The sequence below is a fragment of the Desmodus rotundus genome, chromosome 5 (assembly GCF_022682495.2).
Source record: "Desmodus rotundus isolate HL8 chromosome 5, HLdesRot8A.1, whole genome shotgun sequence".
Lineage (NCBI taxonomy): Eukaryota > Metazoa > Chordata > Mammalia > Chiroptera > Phyllostomidae > Desmodus > Desmodus rotundus.
The window spans coordinates 101,455,742-101,476,713 of record NC_071391.1 but is presented as its reverse complement, the minus strand read 5'-3'; the positions used below and the strand labels follow the sequence as shown (position 1 = coordinate 101,476,713).

The window sequence follows — 20,972 nt, the reverse complement described above, 5'->3', positions numbered from 1 at the left end:
TTCTAGTCCCTTCCCTTTCTTTCCACTGTTATCCCTCTCCCACCTCTGCTCTGGTCACTTTCAGTGTGTACCATGTTTCCATGCCTGTGGTTCCATTTTGTTTGTTAGTTTATTCAGTTCATTAGATTCCTCTTATTGGTGAGATCATATGATATTTGTCTTTTACCATCTGGCTTATTTCACTTAGCATAATACTCTCCAGTTCCATCCATGCTGTCACAAAAGGTAGGAGTTCTTTCTTTCTGCTGCATAGTATTCCATTGTATAAATGTATCACAGTTTTTTGATCCACTCATCTACTGATGGGTACTTAGGCTGTTTCTAGCACTTGGCTATTGTAAATAATGCTGCTATGAACATAGGGGTGCATAAGTTCTTTTGTTTTGTTGACTCAGGATTCTTAGGGTATATTTCCGGCAGTGGAATTGCTGGGTCAAAAGGCAGTTGTATTTTTATTTTTTTAAGGAAATTACATACCATTTTCCACAGTGGCTGTACCTGTCTGCATTCCCACCAACAGTGCACTAGGGGTCCCTTTTTTCCACATCTTTGTGAGTACCTGTTGTTTGTTGATTTTATTAATGATGGCCATTCTGTCAGATGTGAGGTGATATCTCATTGTGGTTTTTTTTTTTTTTTTTTTTTTTTTATTGTTATGCAATTACAGTTGTATGCCTTTTCTCCCCATCCCTCTACCCCACCCCAGGTAAACCCACCTCCCTCCCCCCTCTCCACCCTCCCCCTTGGTTTTGTCCATGTGTCCTTTATAGTAGTTCCTGTAATACCCTCTTCCCACTATCCCCGCCCCCACCCCCCCACCCCCGCCCTGGCTATTGTTAGATTGTTCTTAATTTCAATGTCTCTGGTTATATTTTGTTTGCTTTTTTCTTCTATTGCTTATGTTCCAGTTAAAGGTGAGATCATATGGTACTTGTCCCTCACTTCCTGGCTTATTTCACTTAGCATAATGCTCTCCAGTTTCATCCATGCTGTTGCAAAGGGTATAAGCTCCTTCTTTCTCTCTGCTGCATAGAATTCCATTGTGTAAATATACCATAGTTTTTGGATCCACTCGTTTGCTGATGGGCACTTCGGTTGCTTCCAGTACTTGGCTATTGTAAATTGTGCTGCTATGAACATTGGGGTGCACAGATTCTTTTGGATTGGTGTTTCAGTGTTCTTAGGGTATAATCCCAGCAGCGGAATTACTGGGTCAAAGGGCAGTTCCATTTTTAGTTTTCTGAGGAAATTCCATATTGTTTTCCACAGTGGCCTCACCAGTCTGCATTCCCACCAACAGTGCACAAGGGTTCCCTTTTCTCCGCATCCTCTCCAACATTTGTTTGTGGATTTGTTTATGTTGGCCATTCTGACTGGTGTGAGATGATACCTCATTGTGGTTTTAATTTGCATCTCTCTGATGGCTAGTGATGCTGAGCATCTTTTCATATGTCTCTGGGCCCTCTGTATGTCTTCCTTGGAGAAGTGTCTGTTCAAGTCCTTTGCCCATTTTTTAATTGGGTTGTTTGTCTTCCTGGAGTGGAGTCGAGTGAGTTCTTTATATATTTTGGAGATCAGGCCCTTGTCTGAGGTATCGTTGGCAAATATGTTTTCCCATACTGTTGGTACTCTTTGTAATTTGGTGCTGTTTTCTTTAGCCATGCAGAAGCTTTTTATTTTGATGAGGTCCCATTTGTTTATTCTTTCCTTTATGTCCCTTGCTTTAGGGGATGTGTCTGTGAGGATGTTGCTGCGTGGAATGTCTGAGATTTTCCTGCCAGTGTTTTCCTCAAGGACTTTTATGGTGTTACGGCTTATATTTAAGTCTTTTATCCATCTTGAGTTTATTTTCGTGTATGGCGTAAGTTGGTGATCGAGTTTCATTTTTTTGCACGTAGCTGTCCAGATCTCCCAACACCATCTGTTGAAGAGGCTGTTTTTGCTCCATTTTATGCTCCTGCCTCCTTTGTCAAATATTAATTGATCGTATAGACTTGAGTTTATTTCTGGGCTCTCTATTCTGTTCCATTGGTCTATGTGCCTGTTTTTATGCCAGTACCAGGCTGTTTTGATTACAGTGGCCTTGTAATACAGTTTGATATCAGGTATTGTGATCCCTCCTGCTTTGTTCTTCTTTCTCAAAATTGCTGCAGCTATTCGGGGTCGTTTATGGTTCCATATGAATTTCTGCAATGTTTGTTCTATATCTGTGAAATATGTCATGGGTACTCTAATAGGGATTGCATTGAATCTATAAATTGCTTTGGGTAGTATGGCCATTTTGATAATGTTGATTCTTCCAATCCATGAACATGGTACATGCTTCCATTTGTTTGTATCTTCCTTAATTTCTTTCTTCAGTGTTGTGTAGTTTTCTGAGTACAGGTCTTTTACCTCCTTGGTTAGGTTTATTCCTAGGTACTTTATTTTTCTTGTTGCTATATCGAATGGGATTTTTTTCCTGATTTCTGTTTCTGCAGTTTCGTTGCTGGTGTACAGGAATGCCTTTGATTTCTGGGTATTGACTCTGTATCCAGCTGTTTTGCCAAATTCATTTATTAGGTCGAGTAGTTTTTGAGTGGAGTCTATAGGGTTTTCCATGTACACTATCATGTCGTCTGCAAACAGTGACAGTTTCATTTCCTCCTTTCCAATTTGGATGCCTTTTATTGCTTTTTCTTGTCTGATTGCTGTGGCTAGGACTTCCAATACTATGTTGAATAGGAGTGGTGAGAGAGGGCATCCTTGTCTAGTTCCTGATCTTAGTGGGAAAGCTCTAAGTTTTTGTCCATTGAGTGTGATGTTGGCTGTAGGTCTCTCATATATGGCCTTAATTATGTTGAGGACTGCTCCCTTTATTCCCACTTTGCTGAGTGTTTTTATCAGAAATGGGTGCTGTATCTTATCAAATGCTTTTTCCGCATCTATTGATATGATCATGTGATTTTTGTCTTTGCTGTTGTTGATGTGATGTATTATGTTTATTGATTTGCGAATATTGTACCATCCTTGCATCCCTGGGATGAATCCCACTTGGTCATGGTGGATGATCTTTTTAATATATTGCTGGATGCGGTTTGCTAATATTTTGTTGAGAATTTTAGCGTCTATGTTCATCAGCGATATTGGCCTGAAGTTTTCTTTCTTCGTTGTGTCTTTATCTGGTTTTGGGATTAGGATGATGCTGGCTTCATAAAAAGAGTTTGGGAGTCTTCCATCAGTTTGGATTTTTTCGAATAGTCTGTGAAGGATAGGGGTTAGTTCTTCCTTAAATGCTTTGTAGAAATCTCCTGTGAAACCATCTGGTCCAGGGCTTTTGTGTGATGGGAGTTTCTTGATGACTGCTTCAATTTCCTTTGCTGATATTGGTCTGTTCAGGTTTTCTGCTTCTTCTTCATTCAGTTTTGGAAGATTATATTTTTCTAGAAATGTGTCCATTTCATCTAGGTTTTCAAATTTCTTAGCATACAGGTCTTCATAGTAATTTCTTACGATCCTTTGTATTTCTGTGGTATCAGTTGTAATCTCTCCACTTTCATTTCTAATTCTGTTTATTTGGATCCTCTCTCTTTTTTTCTTGATGAGCCTACTTAAAGGCTTGTCGATTTTGTTTATCTTTTCAAAGAACCAGCTCCTGGATTCATTGATCCTTACAATTGTGCTTTTAGTCTCTATGTCATTTAGTTCTGCTCTGATCTTGGTTATTTCCTTCCTTCTGCTTGCTCTGGGCTGTCTTTGTTGTTGTTCCTCCAGTTCTTGTAGGCGTAGGGTTAGGTTGTTTGTTTGAACTGTTTCTAACTTCTTAAGGTAGGCCTGTATTGCTATGAACTTCCCTCTCAGGACTGCCTTTGCTGTGTCCCATAGGTTTTGGGTTGTTGTGAGTTCGTTTTCATTTGTTTCCAGGAAGTTTTTGATTTCTTCCCTAATCTCATTCTTGACCCATTCATTGTTTAATAGCATGCTATTCAGTCTCCATGCTTTTGACTGTTTTGGGTTTTTACCCTTGGCATTGGTTTCTAGTTTCAGACCCTTGTGGTCAGAGAAGATGCTTGATATGATTTCAATTTTCTTGAATTTGTTGAGGCTTGCTTTGTGTCCTATCATGTGGTCTATCTTTGAAAAAGTTCCATGGACACTTGAAAAGAACGTGTATTTTGCTTCTTTGGGATGAAAAGCTCTGTATATATCAGTTAAGTCCATTTCCTCTAAGGTATTGTTAAGTGACACAATATCTTTGTTGATCTTTTGTTTGGAAGACCTGTCCATTTTTGATAGTGGGGTGTTAAAATCCCCTACTATAATTGTGTTGCTGTCAATATCTTTCTTGAAATCCTCCAAGATTTTCTTTATGTATTTGGGTGCTCCTATGTTGGGTGCATATATATTTACAATGTTTATGTCTTCTTGGTGGATTCTTCCTTTGAGTATTATGAAGTGACCTTCTGGGTCTCTCTTTATGGCCCTTCTTTGGAAGTCTATTTTGTCAGATATGAGTATTGCTACCCCTGCTTTTTTTTCCTGTCCGTTTGCTTGGAAGATTTGTTTCCAGCCCTTCACTTTCAGTCTGTGTAAGTCTTTTGTCCTGAGATGCGTTTCTTGTAGGCAGCATATGTGTGGGTCATGTTTTCTTATCCATTCAGCTGTTCTATGTCTTTTGATTGGAGCATTTAATCCATTTACGTTTAAGGTTATTATCGATAGGTAGTTATTCATTGCCATTATTTCCTACCTGTGTTCCTCTGTCTTTCTCTTTTCCTTCCTTTCCTTAAAGCAGTCCCTTTAGCATCTCTTGCAGAGCTGGTTTGGTGGAGCTGTATTCTTTTAGACTTCTTTTGTCTGGGAAACTCTTTATTTGGTCTTCTATCTTGATTGAGAGCCTTGCTGGGTAAAGTAGTCTTGGTTGCAGGCCTCTGGTTCTCAGTACTTGGAATATTTTTTGCCATTCTCTTCTGGCTTGGAGCGTTTCCATTGAGAAGTCAGTTGCTAACCTTATTGGGGCTCCCTTGTATGTTACTTCCTTTTTCTCCCTTGCTGCCTTTAAGATCCTCTCTTTGTCTTGGAAATTTGCCATTTTAATTATGATGTGTCTTGCAGTGGGTCTCTTTGGGTTCCTCTTGTTTGGGACTCTCTGTGATTCCTGGATTTGGGTGACTTTTTCTCTTCTCAGATTAGGGAAATTTTCCATCATTACTTTTTCAAACAGGTTTTCTATCCCTTGCTCTTCTTCTTCTCCTTCTGGTATTCCTATTATACGGATATTGTTACGTTTCATGTTGTCCTGCATTTCCCTTATTGCCTCTTCATTCTTTCTGAGCCTCTTTTCCTTTTCTTGCTCCTTCTGGGTGTTTTTTTCTACTTTGTCCTCCAGCTCGCTGATCCGATCCTCTGCTTCGTCAAGTCTGCTTTTAATTCCTTCTACTGTGTTCTTCAATTCCGAAATTGTATTCTTCATTTCCTCTTGGCTCTTGTTGATATTTTCTATTTCCTTTTTCATGTTGATATAGTTTGCAGTGAGTTCATTGTAGTTTCCTTGTAGTTTCTGGTAGTTCTCTTTGAGCTCAGAGAGCTCAGTGAGTTTCCTGATGACCATTGCTTTGAACTCAGTATCTGATAGTTGACTTGCCTCTTTTTCGGTTAGTATTCTTTCTGAGACTTCCTCCTTTCCTTTCATTTGGGAATTGTTTCTTTGTCTTCCCATTGTTTGTGAGGCTCTTCTTGTTGGCCTCTGCGTCTTAAATTGCTTTGTTCTGACTCCCTGGATTTATGATATGAACTTCTATGGTAGAATGCCAATGGGATTCGGTGGTGCTGTCTCCTTACTCTCCTGTGCTCACTGGTCTTGAGCTGACGTTTATGTGTTTAACACGGTCTAACTCTAGTCTTTTCAGCACTCCAGGTTTTGTTGTCTCACCTGTGGGAAAAAGAGAAAGGGGGGGCAAAAGAAAAAAAAACACACACACACACACACAAAACAAACCAAAACAAAGATGGGAAGGAGGGAAAAAGGAAATAGGAAAGGAGGAAAGGAAGGAAGGAGGGAAGAAGGAATAAAGAAAGATCGGAGGCAAGATAAGAAGGAATTTTAGCAAAAATTAAAACATAGAAATAGATAAAAGAAGGCAGGAAGAAGACATAAAAATGGTAAAGGATGGGAGGAAGAAGGAATGAAAAAAAAGAGAGAGGAAGAAGGATTTCAGGGGGAAAGGAAAAAAAAGAAAAAGGATAAAAAAAAAAAAAATCTTCTGTTGGCTTTAAACCGGTCAGGTTATTTCTGCTGGTGTCCTGTCTGTGAAACGGGAGGGGGTGGTTGGAAGGATTGGTTTCACTTTTCTCTCTTCCTGGGTCACACTCTTCGCTGTTTTGTAGGTGTGGTCCCTGGCAGTCAATCAGTCCGTTGATCAGCCAATCCAGCCGCTTTGGCTTGTGACGCGTGCGCGAGCAGCCGGGGAATCCAGCCGCTTTGGGTCTGTGACGTTATTTTGTGCCCTGAGCGCGCAGCCGGCGGACCAATCGAGCCGCCAGGGCTTGGAACGCTGGCGCGCAGGTGGCGGATTCAGCCGCCTTGGGGTTAGGACACTCGCCAGCAGCTTTGTATTTGGAAAACAGGCACCCAGCCGGCCCTGAGCTTGGTGAGCGCGCGCAGCCCGCTGAGCCACAGGCTCTGTGCTTGGGGGCCCGATCCAGCCGCCATGGGCTTGAGTCTCTCGGGCGGGCGGGGCCGCCCTGGGACTGGATCACGCGGCACTCGGTTCCGAGGTTTTGGGCCTGTGGGTGGAGCAGCTAGTCTCTGCTCCAAATTATCTCGGAGGTTTCAGGTGTGGGCGCCCCTCCGGGGTTTCAAGTGTGGGTCCCGTTCACTAATCTGCTCGCGCGCGCGACCGGACCTCAGGTGAGCGTAGCAGTCCAGGGGTTGAGGGGGAGGGGCGCCAGGGGCCTCGGCTACTACCGAGAGTTCTCTAATTAGCCCCTGAGTGTCTCTATTTTCTTTTTCTTTTTGAGAAATTCCTCCTTTTCAAGCCCCCCTGGTCTAATCAAGCACCTGGCTGCTCACAGCGCAGCCTGGCCCTCTCCCAAGACTCCTGCCGCAGCCCCTGCGCCAGGGCTGGCGCTTCTGCCGCCCTTGTACCGCGCGGTCCTGGGTCCCGTGGACCTTATTGTCCTTGAGCACTCTTCTTACCGTCAGATCTTTCAGTGTCCTCTATCTTTGGTCTCTGATCTTCGTATATGCTGGAATACTGTTGGCTGTTCGCTCTGCTCCTCAGATCAGCTAGGTATTTCCCTGGCGTTGAGGGGAAGTGGACTCCGCTCCCACCTATGTTGCCGCCATCTTCCCTCCTCATTGTGGTTTTAATTTGCATCTCTCTGATGGCTAGTGATGCTGAGCATCTTTACATATGTCTATGGGCCATCTGTATATCCTCTTTGGAAAAGTGTCTATTCAGAGCCAACTTTTAAAATGGATTGTTTGTCTTCCTGGTGGTAAGTCATATGAGTTCTTTATATATTTTGGAGACAAAACCTTTGTCCAATGTATCACTGGCATATATGTTCTCCCATAAAATGGGTTCCCTTTTCATTTTGATGATGGTTTCTTTAGCTATGCAGGAGCTTTATAGTTTGATGTAGTCCCATGTGTTTATTTTTTCCTTTATTTCCCTTGCCCTAGGAGATGTATTGGCAAAAATATTGCTACATGAAGTATCTGGAATTTTCCTGCCTATGTTTTCCTCTAGGACTTTTATGGTACCATGACTTAAATATTTAAGTCTTTTATCCATTTTGAGTTTATTCTGGTGTATGGTGTAACTTGGTGGTCTAGTTTCATTTTTTTGAATGTACGAGTCCAGTTCTCCCAACACCATTTATTGAAGGGACTGTCTTTACTCTATTGTATGCTCATGCCCCCTTTGTCAAATATTAATTGAACATAAAGACATGGGTTTATTTCTGGGCCCTCTGTTCTGTTTCATTGTTCTATATGTCTTTTCGTATGCCACTACCAGACTGTTTTGATTACAGTGGCCTTGTAGTATAGTTTTATATGAGGTATTGTGATCCCTCCAAATTTGTTCTTGTTTCTCAAGATTGCTGAGGCTATTCAGGGTGTTTTTTTAGTTCCATATAAATTTTTGGGATGTTTGTTCTATATCTCTCAAGTATGCCATTGGTATTTCAATAGGAATTGCATTGAATCTATAGATTGCTTTGGGTAGTGTGGACATTTTGATGATGTTAATTTTTCCAATCCATGAACACGGTATGTGCTTCCATTTATTTGTATCTTCCTCAATTTCTGTCTTCAGTGTTCTATAGTTTTTCAAGTACAGGTATTTTACCTCCTTGGTTAAATTTATTCCTAAGTACCTTACTTTTTTTTTATTGTAGTAGTAAATATGATTGCTTTCTTAGTTTCTCTTTATGATGGTTTATTATTGGTGTATAAAAATGACATAAATTTCTGAGTATTGATTTTGTATCCTGTTACTTTGCTTAATTCATTTATTAGGTCTAGTAGGTTTTTGGTGGAGTCTTTACGGTTTTCTATATACAATAGCATGTCATCTGTGAGTGATGACTGATTTACTTTCTTCTTTCCAATGTGGATGCCTTTTATTTCTTCTTTTTGTCTGATTGCGGTGGCTAGAACTTCAAGTACTATGTTGAATAAGAGTGGTGAAAGTGGACATCCCTCTCTTGTTCTTGATCTTTAGGTCAATGCTTTTAGTTGTGCCCATTGAATATGATGTTGGCTGTGGATTTGTCATATATGGTCTTTATTATGTTGAGGTATGATTCTTTTATTCCCACTTTGCTGAGAGTTTTTATTATCATGGGTGCTGGATTTTATTGAGTGCTTTTTCTGCATCTTTTGATATGATCATGTGATTTTTATTTTTCATTTTGTTTTTGTGATGTATCACATTTATTGATTTATATTGTACCAATCTTGTATCCCCAGGATAAATCCCACTTAATCATGGTGTATGATCTTTTTAATGTTTTGCTGGATTTGGTTTGCTAATATTTTGTTGAGGATTTTAGCATCTATATTCATCAGGGATATTGGCCTATAATATTCTTTCTTTGTTGTATCTTTATCTGTTTTTAGAATTATGAAATTACTGGCCTCATAAAAAGAGCTGGAAATAATCTCTCCTCTTGAATTTTATGGAATAGTTTGAGAAAGATTGGTGTTAATTCTTCTTGAATGGTTAGTAACACTCACTTTTGAAGCTAACTGGTCCAGGACTTTTGTTTGCTGGGAGTATTTTGATTACTGCTTCAATTTCCTTAGTTGTAATTGGTCTACTGAAGCTTTCTGATTCTTCTTGATTCAGTTTTGGGAAATTGTGCATTTCTAGGAATTTATCCATTTCTCCCAGGTCGTTCAATTTCTTGGTATATAGTTGTTCATAGTATTTTATTACTGTCCCTGTATTTCTGTGATGTCAGTTGTTGCTTCTCTTTCATTCTCTTTCTCTTTCATTTTATTTATTTAGGTCCTCTCTTTTTTAAAAAAGATTTTATTTACTTTCAGAGAGGGGGGATGTCAGGGTGAAAGAGAAGGAGAGAATCATCGATGTGCGAGAGAAACATCTATTGGTTGCTTCTTTCACACTCTTATCTGGGTACTGGCCTGCAACTGCAGCATGGGAATTGAACTGGTGACCTTTTGGTTCACAGGTGGTGCTCTATCCACTGAGCAACACCAGCCAGGGCTCTCTTTATTTTTCTTCATGGGTCTCATTAAAGGTTCATCAATCTTTTTTTTTTTTTCTTTTCAAAGAACCAGCTCTTGGTTTCATTAATCTTTTGAATTGTTTTTTTAGTCTCTACATCATTCATTTCCGTTCTGATCTTGATTATTTCCTTCCTTCTACTTACTCTGGACTTTGTTAGCTTTTGTGTTTCTAATTCTTTTAGATGCAGGTTGGATTGTTTATTTGAGATTTTTCTTGTTTCTTGTGGTAGGTGCGTAGTGCTATGAACTTCCCTCTCAGGACTGCTTTTGCAGTATCCCTTACATAGTGGGTGTCGTGAGTTAATTTTTTTTTGTTTTCAGGTAATTTTTCATTTCTTCATTTATCTCATTGATAACCCATTCATTATTTAAAGATTTTATATATTTATTTATTTTCAATATTTTATTTTATTTTTAATACATTTATTGATTATGCTATTACAGTTGTCCCATTTCCCCCCTTCACTCAACTCCATCCTGCCCACCCCCTCACTCCCACATTCCCCCCCATAGTTCATGTCCATGGGTCATACTTATAAGTTCTTTGGCTTCTACATTTCCTACACTATTTTTACCCTCCCCCTGTCTATTTTCCACCTATCATCTATGCTACTTATTCTCTGTACCTTTCCCCCCCTCTCCCCCTCCCACTCCCTTAATGACAACCCTCATGTTCTAGTTGTTTGCCTAGTTTGCTCTCGTTTTTGTTTTATGTGTGGCCGTTAATAACTGTGAGTTTGCTGTCATTTTTACTGTTCCTATTTTTGATCTTCTTTTTCTTAGGTAACTCCCTTTAACATTTCATATAATAAGGGCTTGGTGATGATGAACTTCTTTAACTTGGCCTTATCTGAGAAGCACTTTATCTTCCCTTCCATTCTAAGTGATAGCTTTGCTGGATACAGTAATCTTGGATGTAGGTCCTTGCATTTAATCTTGGGTAATGTAATGATGATGTGCCTTGGCGTGTTCCTCCTTGGGTCCAGCTTCTTTGGGACTCTCTGAGCTTCCTGGACTTCCCGGAAGTCTATTTCCTTTGCCAGATTAGGGAAGTTCTCCTTCATTATTTGTTCAAATAAGTTTTCAATTTTTTGTTCTTCCTCTTCTCCTTCTGGCACCCCTATAATTCGGATGTTGGAACGTTTCAAGGCGTCCGGGAGGTTCCTAAGCCTCTCCTCATTTTTCCAAGTTCTTGTTTCTTCATTCTTTTCTGGTTGGATGTTTCTTTCTTCCTTCTGGTCCACACCATTGATTTGAGTCCCAGTTTCCTTCTCATTACTATTGGTTCCCTGTACATTTTCCTTTGTTTCTCTTAGCATAGGCTTCATTTTTTCATCTGTTTTTCGAATAGATTCAACCAAGTCTGTGAGCATATTGATAACCAGTGCTTTGAACTGTGCATCCGATAGGTTGGCTATCTCTTCCTCGCTTAGTTGTATTTTTTCTGGAGCTTTGAAGTGTTCTGTCATTTGGGCCATTTTTTTGTTGTTGTTTGTTTGTCTTTGCGCGTCTGTTACTTTAAGGGGCGGAGCCTTGGGTATTCACCGGGGCGGGGTAATGCTGGTTGCTGTGCTGTGACGCTTGGCTGTGACGCTGTACGTGGGGGAGGGGCCGAGTGGGAGCAATGGCGCCCGCCTCACTCTCCTCCGGATTTCAATCTTTCACTCCGCTACCCACAATCAAACTGGGCCACTCTGGTGCTGGTTCCCGAGTAAGTGGGCCTGTGCACACTCTAGGCCCCTGTGGGTCTCTCCAACAACCTCTCCTGTGAGGCTGGGAGTCTCTCCTGCTGCCGCCCCAACCCCCACGGGCGTTTTCAATCAGAGGTTTGAGGCTTTATTTCCCGGAGCTGCAGCCCTGGGTTGCGCGGTCTGCTTCGCTCCCCGCGTTCCGGTTTATCTGTAGGTGAATGTGGTGCCGCTGCCTGCCCCGTTCTCCGCCACTCTGAGTCCGGCCCTCTGGGTTTATCTGTGCAAATGTTGGGCCGCAGGGTCTGCTAGTGCTCGGACTGCCTGCGCCATTTGTCCCACACTCCACCAGTCTCAGTCCCGCCACAGCCACGCGAGTCCTCTCCACCCCGGTGCCCATCTCCGCCCCTCCTACCGGTCTGGATGAATGTTTATTTTCTATTTCCTTGGTGTCGGTCCCCCTTGCTGTTCGATTCTCTGTCAGTTCTGGTTGTGCGAGGAGGCGCAGTGTGTCTACCTACGCCGCCATCTTGGTTCTCCATCGTCCTTGAGCATTTTTATAATCATTATTTTAAACTCTGTATCTGGTATTTGGGTTGCTTCCATTTCATCTATTTCTTTTCATTCTTTTCCTGGGGATTTCTGTTTATTTATTTATTTTTATTTACTTATTTTTTAATTTGGGACATTGTTCTTTGTCTCTCCATTTGTTCTCTGTGTCTTGGGTAAATTTGCTAGTCTTCCAAACTTGCTTTGATGGTTTTATGATGAAAGTGTCTTGTTGGTCATAGTGGTACCATCTCCCATATCACCTCAGCTCTGTGCTCTAGGAGTGTTTCTTATGGGATATGTGCACCCCCTGTTGCAGCTGAGTCTTGAATACTGTTGGCCATTTTGTGGGTAGAGCTAATTTTTCAGCCTGGGAGACTATAAAGGTAAACCTCAACCACCATGTATGAGACACTGTGCACGGTCTGCCCCTTGAAGTGGCATTCTTCCCCGCAGGGTCTGGTATCTGCAGAAATTCCCCTTTGGGTGTATGGTTATGTAGGTAGTTGGGGGAGTTCTGGTGTGGTCTGAAGCTTACCACTGGTTATGTTGGTTCTGAGTCCACTTGGTTGGTATTCAGATGCAAGTTGCTATCACATATTATATCTGTAGTTACCATGCTCTTCACTGTTTGTGTCTGGTGTACGTATGAGGGGCCAATCTATCTAAAAGAGTCAGCTTCTTCTTACTTTGAGCTGGGGGTAGCTCTGTAAAAGGACCACGGCTCCCTGAGGTCTGCCTTCACCTGTCAGCTTCTCTGCCTTCCCATGAAGTTGCCTGGTCTTTCTACTGAGTCTTCTGATGAGAGTCTATAGGGCAAGCCCAAGCTAGTTGAGATAGAGCTAGTGGGTCCCCTACTTGTGGGCCACACAGTCAGTTGGGTACTTAATGAGGGGAAAGTAGCCCCTGCCTCAAAGGCAAACCCCTCAGTCTTTGCCAGAGGCTCCAGCACTTGTTTCCTCAGGTGCTGATTCAGGATGGGTACAGCCAGCTGTCCCCTTTGCAAAAGCAAGCTCGGCACGGGGTGGGGGGTAGAGATCAAAACAGTCTCCTTTTGGGGCTGATGCAGCACAGCCTGCAGGAGGTGGCTAAGATTTTTGTCCTGTTCCTATAAAATAGCCTCCAAGGGTCTCACACTTTGAAAGCCCTCTTCTGAGCTGCTCTTCCCTTCCCCTGCAGATATGAACCCAGTAGGGGTATCCGGGAGTTGGCAGGGCTGTTGGGGGTGGCACCTGCAAACCTGTAGGAGGGGGCAGGTACTCTTCTCCTTCCCAGAGAGCTGAGCCCAGGGTAGCATGGGCTGAGAGTGGGTTTGCCTGCCCGCAATGTAGCCAAGAATTTTAGCACACACTTGCCTTGCTCCCAGAAAGAAGCCTCCCTAGGAGACACAGCCCAAAATTCTCACCTTTGTGTGGCACCTGTCTCTCCACAAAACCAAGCAGAATGGGGCCCAAATTTCTATCCCTGTGCTGTACTCTGATCTTTCCATGCAGCTGGTCTTAGCAGGGCAGGACCAAAAATCACAGCTTGGTACAGCAAAGCTCCAAATACTGCAGAATGGGCCAAATTTCCCAGCCCTCTACAGCTCCTCTGTGCCTCTGAACTCAGGAGCAGGAATGTCCCAACTGGTGGGGTGGTAGGCACTACCTGTGAACTCGAGATAGAATAGACCAGTCCTCTTTTCCAAACCACTCAGTTAAGTCACTGTCTGGTCTCTGCCTAAATCCTCCCCCCCCCCCCCCCCAAATAGAAGGCCCCTTAAAGTCACTTATGGCTGTAGCCAGCAGAAACTTCCTCAGGACGTGGGTGCAGCAGCATGCCCTTTCCAGCTCTCAGAGGCCATATCATGAACTTTCCAGGCCAGTGCTGCAACAAGGATTGCTCTGTCCTGGGAGGCTGTACGCTGAGTCTCCCAGGCATGGTGGATCCCCACTGATTCCCACCTGATACACAGACTCCTCTTCCTGTCTCTGTTGCTATGGGTTGGGGATCCGTGCCTTGGGTTAAGGCCCCTCACTCCTAGGGGTAGGGAGTGCCACAACCACTATGTCTCTGGTTTCTCAGCCACTGCTGCACCGGCCCGTGGGGGCTTTCTCCCTCCATGTCTTTATCTTTCTTACCAGTCTGTATGTAGCATCTTCTGTACTGCTTGGTTATAATATTTCATATCAACTAGGTTTCAGTTGATTGTACAGGTTGATTGCTTGGCAATTCAGTCGTAAATCTGGTTTAAGGCAGTAGCAAGTGGACACAGCTTCCATCTACTCTACAGACATCTTTGAAGCTCTCAAACTTAACACTTTCAAACCTTAGTTTCTGCTATTCACTATCCTTTTCTCTCTGATGCATACAAATATGCCTTCAGTCTTCCCATCTCAGTAAATGGGAAGTCTTTATATAATTCTTGGCCTCAAACTGGAAGTGATCTATGATTTTTATTTTTATACACCCATATCCAATCTGGTTGATTCTATCCCTAAAGTGTATTCAAAGCTGAGCATTTCTATTTACCCCTATTGTGACCTCACTGATATTGAAGGATATTTTGGTAGGTAGAAAATTATTGGTATTGTGTGTGTATATATACATAAAAATATATAAAACTAGAGGGATATACAACAATCCCTTGACAGTAGTTATTTGGTTGGTAAGTTGTGTGGACTCTGAGAAGAAAGAATAATTTGATATGGCCCCCAAGAAGGGGTGTATCTCCCCATGGTCAACTGAAGGCCCCAATTTTATGAATAATAGAGTCTAGTGGTTTTATATATTTTTATATATATATATATATATATATATATATATATATATATATATACACACACACACATAGTGGAGGTCATGTTGAATATATATATCATGCTTTTTTCATTTAACATCATGGTGTAAGAATTCTCTCGTTCTTAAAATTGTTTGAGTATTTAACTACAATGTCTGTAAAATATTTTGTCATAGGGATGCAATAAAATTTCACATTTGTTGGCTTAAAAAAAGAGAAAAAGAAAATTACTGGGAATAATTTTAAAGGTTAGGAATTAACACTTTGATGATATCCTTCCACTATCTTCTGACTTTCATTATTTCTGCTGAGAAGTTAGCTGCAAATTTATTTTTGAAAGATCAATATCTTGTACGTCATAATGCACTCTTATTTATCAGAGGTTTCACATTTACATGTACAAAAGACTAAGAATTACAAAGAACCTACTTAGGAGCTGTATAATCCAACTTCATTTAATATAGTTAAAATACCATGTCCCTGTCCTTCATTTTGTCAGTTGATGAGAAAATTGTAAGTTTTATTTCATGTGTAAACTCTAATTAATAGAAGTTGAATCCTTAGCATAGTTCAACTCATGTCTATATTTCTATATCTCTAAATTGAGTATCATGTTCCAGGCCAAATCAGTCAAAAGAAATGCATCTACTGCTGTTTGGTCTTCACTGCTGGTAAAGAACAAAATCCCCAGAGTTTGAAAACCAATACTCATTATCTGTGTTTTTATACTGCTTATATAAACTTTCTTTCTTTATATGTAAGTAGCAGAATTTTTCCTTTTGGGTTTCTATGTCAGATAAATTAACACTTGTAAAAAGCTGTAGTGTTTTCATAATACTTCCTAGACCAGATTTTTTTAAATGAAAAGGTTTGTGTGTCTGCACTTGTGCATCAAACATCTCGAGGTCCAAGAAGATAGAATTCCCCAACAGTTGAATGACTTACAGAGCTATCTGTTAGTAAAAAGTTAGTTTTGGTCTCTGTGTTCAGTGATTCCAAGACAGGTTTAATTTGAGTTTGGGTATTTGAAGCTAAACAGATTTCAATATTAAAATCTATTGCAGATGACATGTTGTTCTATGTAGAAAATCCAAAAGAAATGACAAAAAATCTGCAGCTAATAAGTAGTAATAACATGGTTTCAGGATACAAGGTTAATATACAAAGTCAATTGTTTTCCTATATACTGACTGAAGATGTGGAATTGAAATTTAAAACAATACCATTTATATTAGCCCCCCCAAAAAGAAATAATTAAGTATAAATCCAAGAAACTATATATAAGACCTATATGAGTAAAATTACAAAACTCTACTGAATGAAATCAAAAAAGAAGTAAATTAGTTAAAAGATATTGCATGTTTTTGAATGGGAAAACTCAGTATTATCAATATGTCAGTTCTTTCCAACTTGATCTACAAATTCAGTGCATTGCTAATAAACATCACAGCAAGTTATTTTGTGGATATCAACAAGTGGATTCTAAACTTTATACAGAGAGGTAAAAGAATCACCAACATGATATTGAAGAAAACAAAATTAGAGGACTGATACTATACAACTTTGGACTTACTGTAAAGCTACAGTAATGAAGAAAATGTAGTATCGCCCCCCCCCCCCAAAAATCAATGAAATAGAAGAGAGCCCAGAAATAAATACAGTCTACTTATCTTTATAGTCTACTGATCTTTAACAAAGGCAGTACAATAGAGCAAAGATAGTCTTTTCAACAAATGGTGCTGGAACAACTAGACCACATTGCAACAGCTAAAATATAGAACAACTATCACTTGGAACCATCAGAAATTGAGTTGAATGGAAGTCTAACAACTACAGGATTAAAGAAACCACATCCACCCAGATTGATAGGAGAGGCAGAGATGCAGAATGGGCTGGTTCCATATCCATGTATGGTGGGTAAAAATTCAGGAGGGATATCTTGGGAGCAAGGAGTCTCAGGCCCACACCAGGCTCCATAACTTCTGGCTGCAAAAACCAGCAGGGTTTTGAGTCGGTGTAAGAAACTAGAAGTTTCTTATTCTAGAGTCCCAAGCAGTTCCCCTAAAGAACCCACACACAGACTGACTCAGATTCACTTTCTCTGAGCTTTAGCACCAGGATAGCAGCTTAAAAGGCACCAGTGGCATACAGAGAGGAACTGAAGTGTCTGACATCAAGACGAGAGCTGGAGGACAGCTGTCTCCCAGGTAGAAAGGCAGGCAGAGCCACAAAACTAGCAGGGTGCCAAATCTGAAACTCCATCAACCTGGCTGACACTATAGATACCCCGAGGCTCCTTTGCATCCAACTTACAGCTGTTAACAGTAGCTTTTCCATATGAATGGCTGGTCTTGGCTCAACCTTCACAACTTCCTAAATCTTTTCAAATAAGCAACAGCTGGTCTCAGTGAGCTTCAGTCCCTTGTACCTCTTGCTATGTGGCCCCAGGCCCAGCAGTAGCAGCAGCCAGCCTAGACTTACAGTTGGCTTTGCTTGAGACTCTCCAAGCCCAGTATAATTAGCAGCTACCTCAGATTGCTTTATAGCTCATGCAGGCTGACCCTAGGCAGAACATAGGTAGGGGCTGAATTTGGTCCTCACCACCTGGGAAACCTCAGAGTCTATACACTCAGTGGACAGCTACAGACCATGTCAGAGGACTACCACCCTGCCCTTGCATAGCTGATCCTCCACAGAGGGTTGCAGTTGGTCGTCAGTGGTCACAGCTAGTCCTTGAAGCTGACTGGCCTAGGTAAATTCATCCCATTGGTCTGCCAACAGCAACCAGAGGACTGTGTACTCAGCCCACACAAAGAGGACACATTGAGTACCCAACTTGGGTGATAGGGGAGGCTGTGCCACTGGACCCTAAAGGACATCTACTAAATTAGGCTATGCCTAAGACAGGGAGTCAGAGCAGCTATATCTAATACACAGAAACAAATACAGGGAGGCTGCCAAAATGAGGAGACAAAGAAACATGGCCCAAATGAAAGAACAGATCAAAACTCCAGAAAAAGAACTAAACAAAACAAAGATAAGCAATCTATTAGATGCAGAGTTTGAAACACTGGTTATAAGGATGCTCAAAGAACTTAGTGAGGACCTCAACAGCATAAAAAAGGTCCAGTCAGAAATGAAGGGTACACTAATTGAAATTAAGAACAATTTACAGGGAAACAAAAGTAGAGTGGATGAAGCTAGGAATTAATTCAATGTTTTGGAACATTAGAATAAAAAAACAGAAGACTTCCAGCCAAGATGGAGGTGTAGGTAGATACACTGTGCCTCCTCACACAACCAAAAGGACAACAACAAGTTTGAAAACAAAATACAACCAGAACTAACAGATAATTGACTGTATGGAAGTCTGACAACCAAGGAGTTAAAGAAGAAACATTCATTCACACCAGTAGCAGGGTGGAGATGGGCAGCTGGGCAGAGAGGACTTGTGGCAAGGAGGCGGCTGGAGGACTGGGATGGATAAGAAAGTGGCTGGCAGACTGGGTGGCCCCACATTTACATGTGGATAAACTGGGAGGAACAACTGGGGAGTGAGACAGACCACACAACCCACGGTTCTAGTACAGGGAAATGAAGGCTCAAAACCTCTGACTGAAAAACCCTGTGGGGGTTGAGGCAACTGGAGAAACTCCTAGCCTAATGGGAGAGTTCGTTGGAGGGACCCACAAGGTCTTAGAACATACACAAACCCATCTACCAGGAAATCAGCTGCAGAAGGGCCCAATTTGCTTGTGGGTAGCCATGGAAGTGACTGAAAGCTGGCAGAGAGCTAAACTAGTGGCACTGTTCTCTCTCTGACCTCTCCCCCACATATAGTGCCACAACACATAGATGTGGGTTGTCCTGCCCTGGCAAATACCTAAGGCTCTGCCCCTTACTACATAACAGGCATGCTGAGATGAAAAAAGACCCAAATGAAAGAACAGATCAAAGCTCCACAAAAAATACAACTAAGTGATGAAGAGATAGCCAAACTATTAGATGCACAGTCCAAAACACTGGTAATCAGGATGCTTAGAGAATTGGTTCAGTATGGTCACAAAATAGAGGAGAAAAAGTGAAGGCTATGAAAAGTGAAATAAAGGAAAATATACAGGGAACCAACAGTGAAGGGAAGGAAACCTGAACTCAAATCAACAATTTGGACCAGAAGGAAGAAACAGACATTCAACCAGAACAGAATGAAGAAACAAGAACTCAAAAAAAAAAAAAAAAAAGAGGAGAGGCCCAGGAATCTCTGGTACAACTTTAAACGTTCCAACATGCGAATCATAGGAGTGCTAGAAGAAGAGGAAAAGAAAGAAATTGAACACTTATTTGAAAAAATAATGAAGAACTTCTCCAATCTGACAAAGGAAATAGGCTTCAATGAAGTTCAGGAAGCTCAGAGAGTCCCAAAGAAATTGGATCCGAGGTGGAACACACCAAGTCACATCATAAGTACATTACCCAAGATTAAAGATAAGGAGAGGATTTTAAAAGCAGCAAGAGGAAAGGAGACAGTTACCTACAAAGGAGTTCCCATAAGACTGTCAGCTGACTTCTCCAAAGAAACCTTACAGGCAAGAAGGGGCTGGAAAGAAGTATTCCAAGTCATGAAAGGCAAGGACCTCCATCCAAGATGACTCTATCCAGCAAAGCTATCATTTAGAATGGAAGGGCAGATAAAGTGCTTCCTAGAGAAGGTCAAATTAAAGGAGTTCATCATTACCAGGCCCTTATTATGTGAAATGATAAAGGGACTTATCTAAGAAAAAGAAGACGATAAAAAATACAAATATTATGACAACAAACTCACAACTATCAACAACCAAACCTAAAAAAAAGAAAAACAAAAGCAAACTAAGCAAACAACTAGAATAGGAACAGATTCATAGAAATGGAGATTACTTGGAGGGTTATCAGCAGAGAAGGTAAAGAGGGGAATGGGGGAACAGGTACAGGGAATATGTAGCATAAGTGGTTGGTAGAAAATAGACGGGGAGGTTAAGAATAGTATAGGAAATGTGGAAGCCAAAGAACTTATATATATCACCCATGTACATGAACTAAGGGGGAAGGAATGTGGTCGGGGGGGGGGGTATGAAGGGAGGTGAGGAATAAAGGGGAAATGGGACCATTGTAATAGTGTAATCAACAAAATATATATTTTTTTTAAAAAGCAAAAACAAGCTATCAGAACAACAGAAAAAAGAATGCAAAAAAACAAGGATAATGTAAGAAGCCTCTGGGACAACGTCAAGTGTCTCAACAGTTGCATCATAGGTGTGCCAAAAGGAGAAGAGAAAGAGCAAGAAATTGAAATCTATTTGAAAAAATAATGAAAGAAAAAAAACTTCCATAATTTGGTGAAGGAAATAGACATGCAAATCCAGGAAGCACAGAGTCCCAAACAAGATGGATGCAAAGAGACCCACTCTAAGACACATCATAATCAAAATGCCAGAGGTTAAAGATAGAATCTTAAAATCAGCAAGAGAAAAGTAGTTAGTTATCTACAGAGGAATTCCCATAAGATTGTCAACTGATTTCTCAAAAGAAACTTTGCAGGCTAGAAGGGATTGGCAAGAAATATTCAAAGTCATAGAAAGCAGGGACCCACAGCCAAGGTTGCTCTATCCACCAAAGATACTATTTAGAATTGAAGGGCTGATAAAGAGTTTCCCAGACAAGAAAAACTAAAGCAGTTCATCATCACCAAACCATTAGTATACAAAATGTCAAAGTGTCTTATTTAAGGAAAAGAAGATCAAAACTATGAAAAAGAAAATGTAATAAGTAGCTATTAACAAGTGAATCTAAAAAACAAACTAAGCAAACAAGAAGAACAGAGATGGAATCATAGATACAGAGAGCATTTTGATGGTTGACAGATGGGAGGTAGATATGGGGGAATGGGTGAAGAGGTGAGGGGGTTAAGAAATACAAATAGGTAGTTATGGAGTAGCCATAGGCATATAAAGTACTGTATAAGAAATGGGTTTACATACATGACCCATGGGTATGGACAATGGTGTGGGGCTTACCTGAGGGAGTATGGGTTGCTGAGTGGAGGGGCACAAAGGGGGCAAAATTAGGATAACTGTAATAGCATAATCAATAAAATATAATTAAAACTAAGAAAATAAAAATAAAACATCTATAAGATAACATAGAAGAAAACCTAGATGACCTTGGGTATGGTGATGAC

The 20,972-nt window shown here is 41.1% G+C and overlaps 1 protein-coding gene across 8 annotated transcripts in view; it reads left to right on the top strand.

Moving 5' to 3' along the window:
• The window catches only part of TSGA10 (testis specific 10), a 172,378-nt gene that overhangs the window by 46,752 nt on the left and 104,654 nt on the right, over positions 1 to 20,972 (top strand). The gene's annotated exons all lie outside the window — the stretch shown is intronic.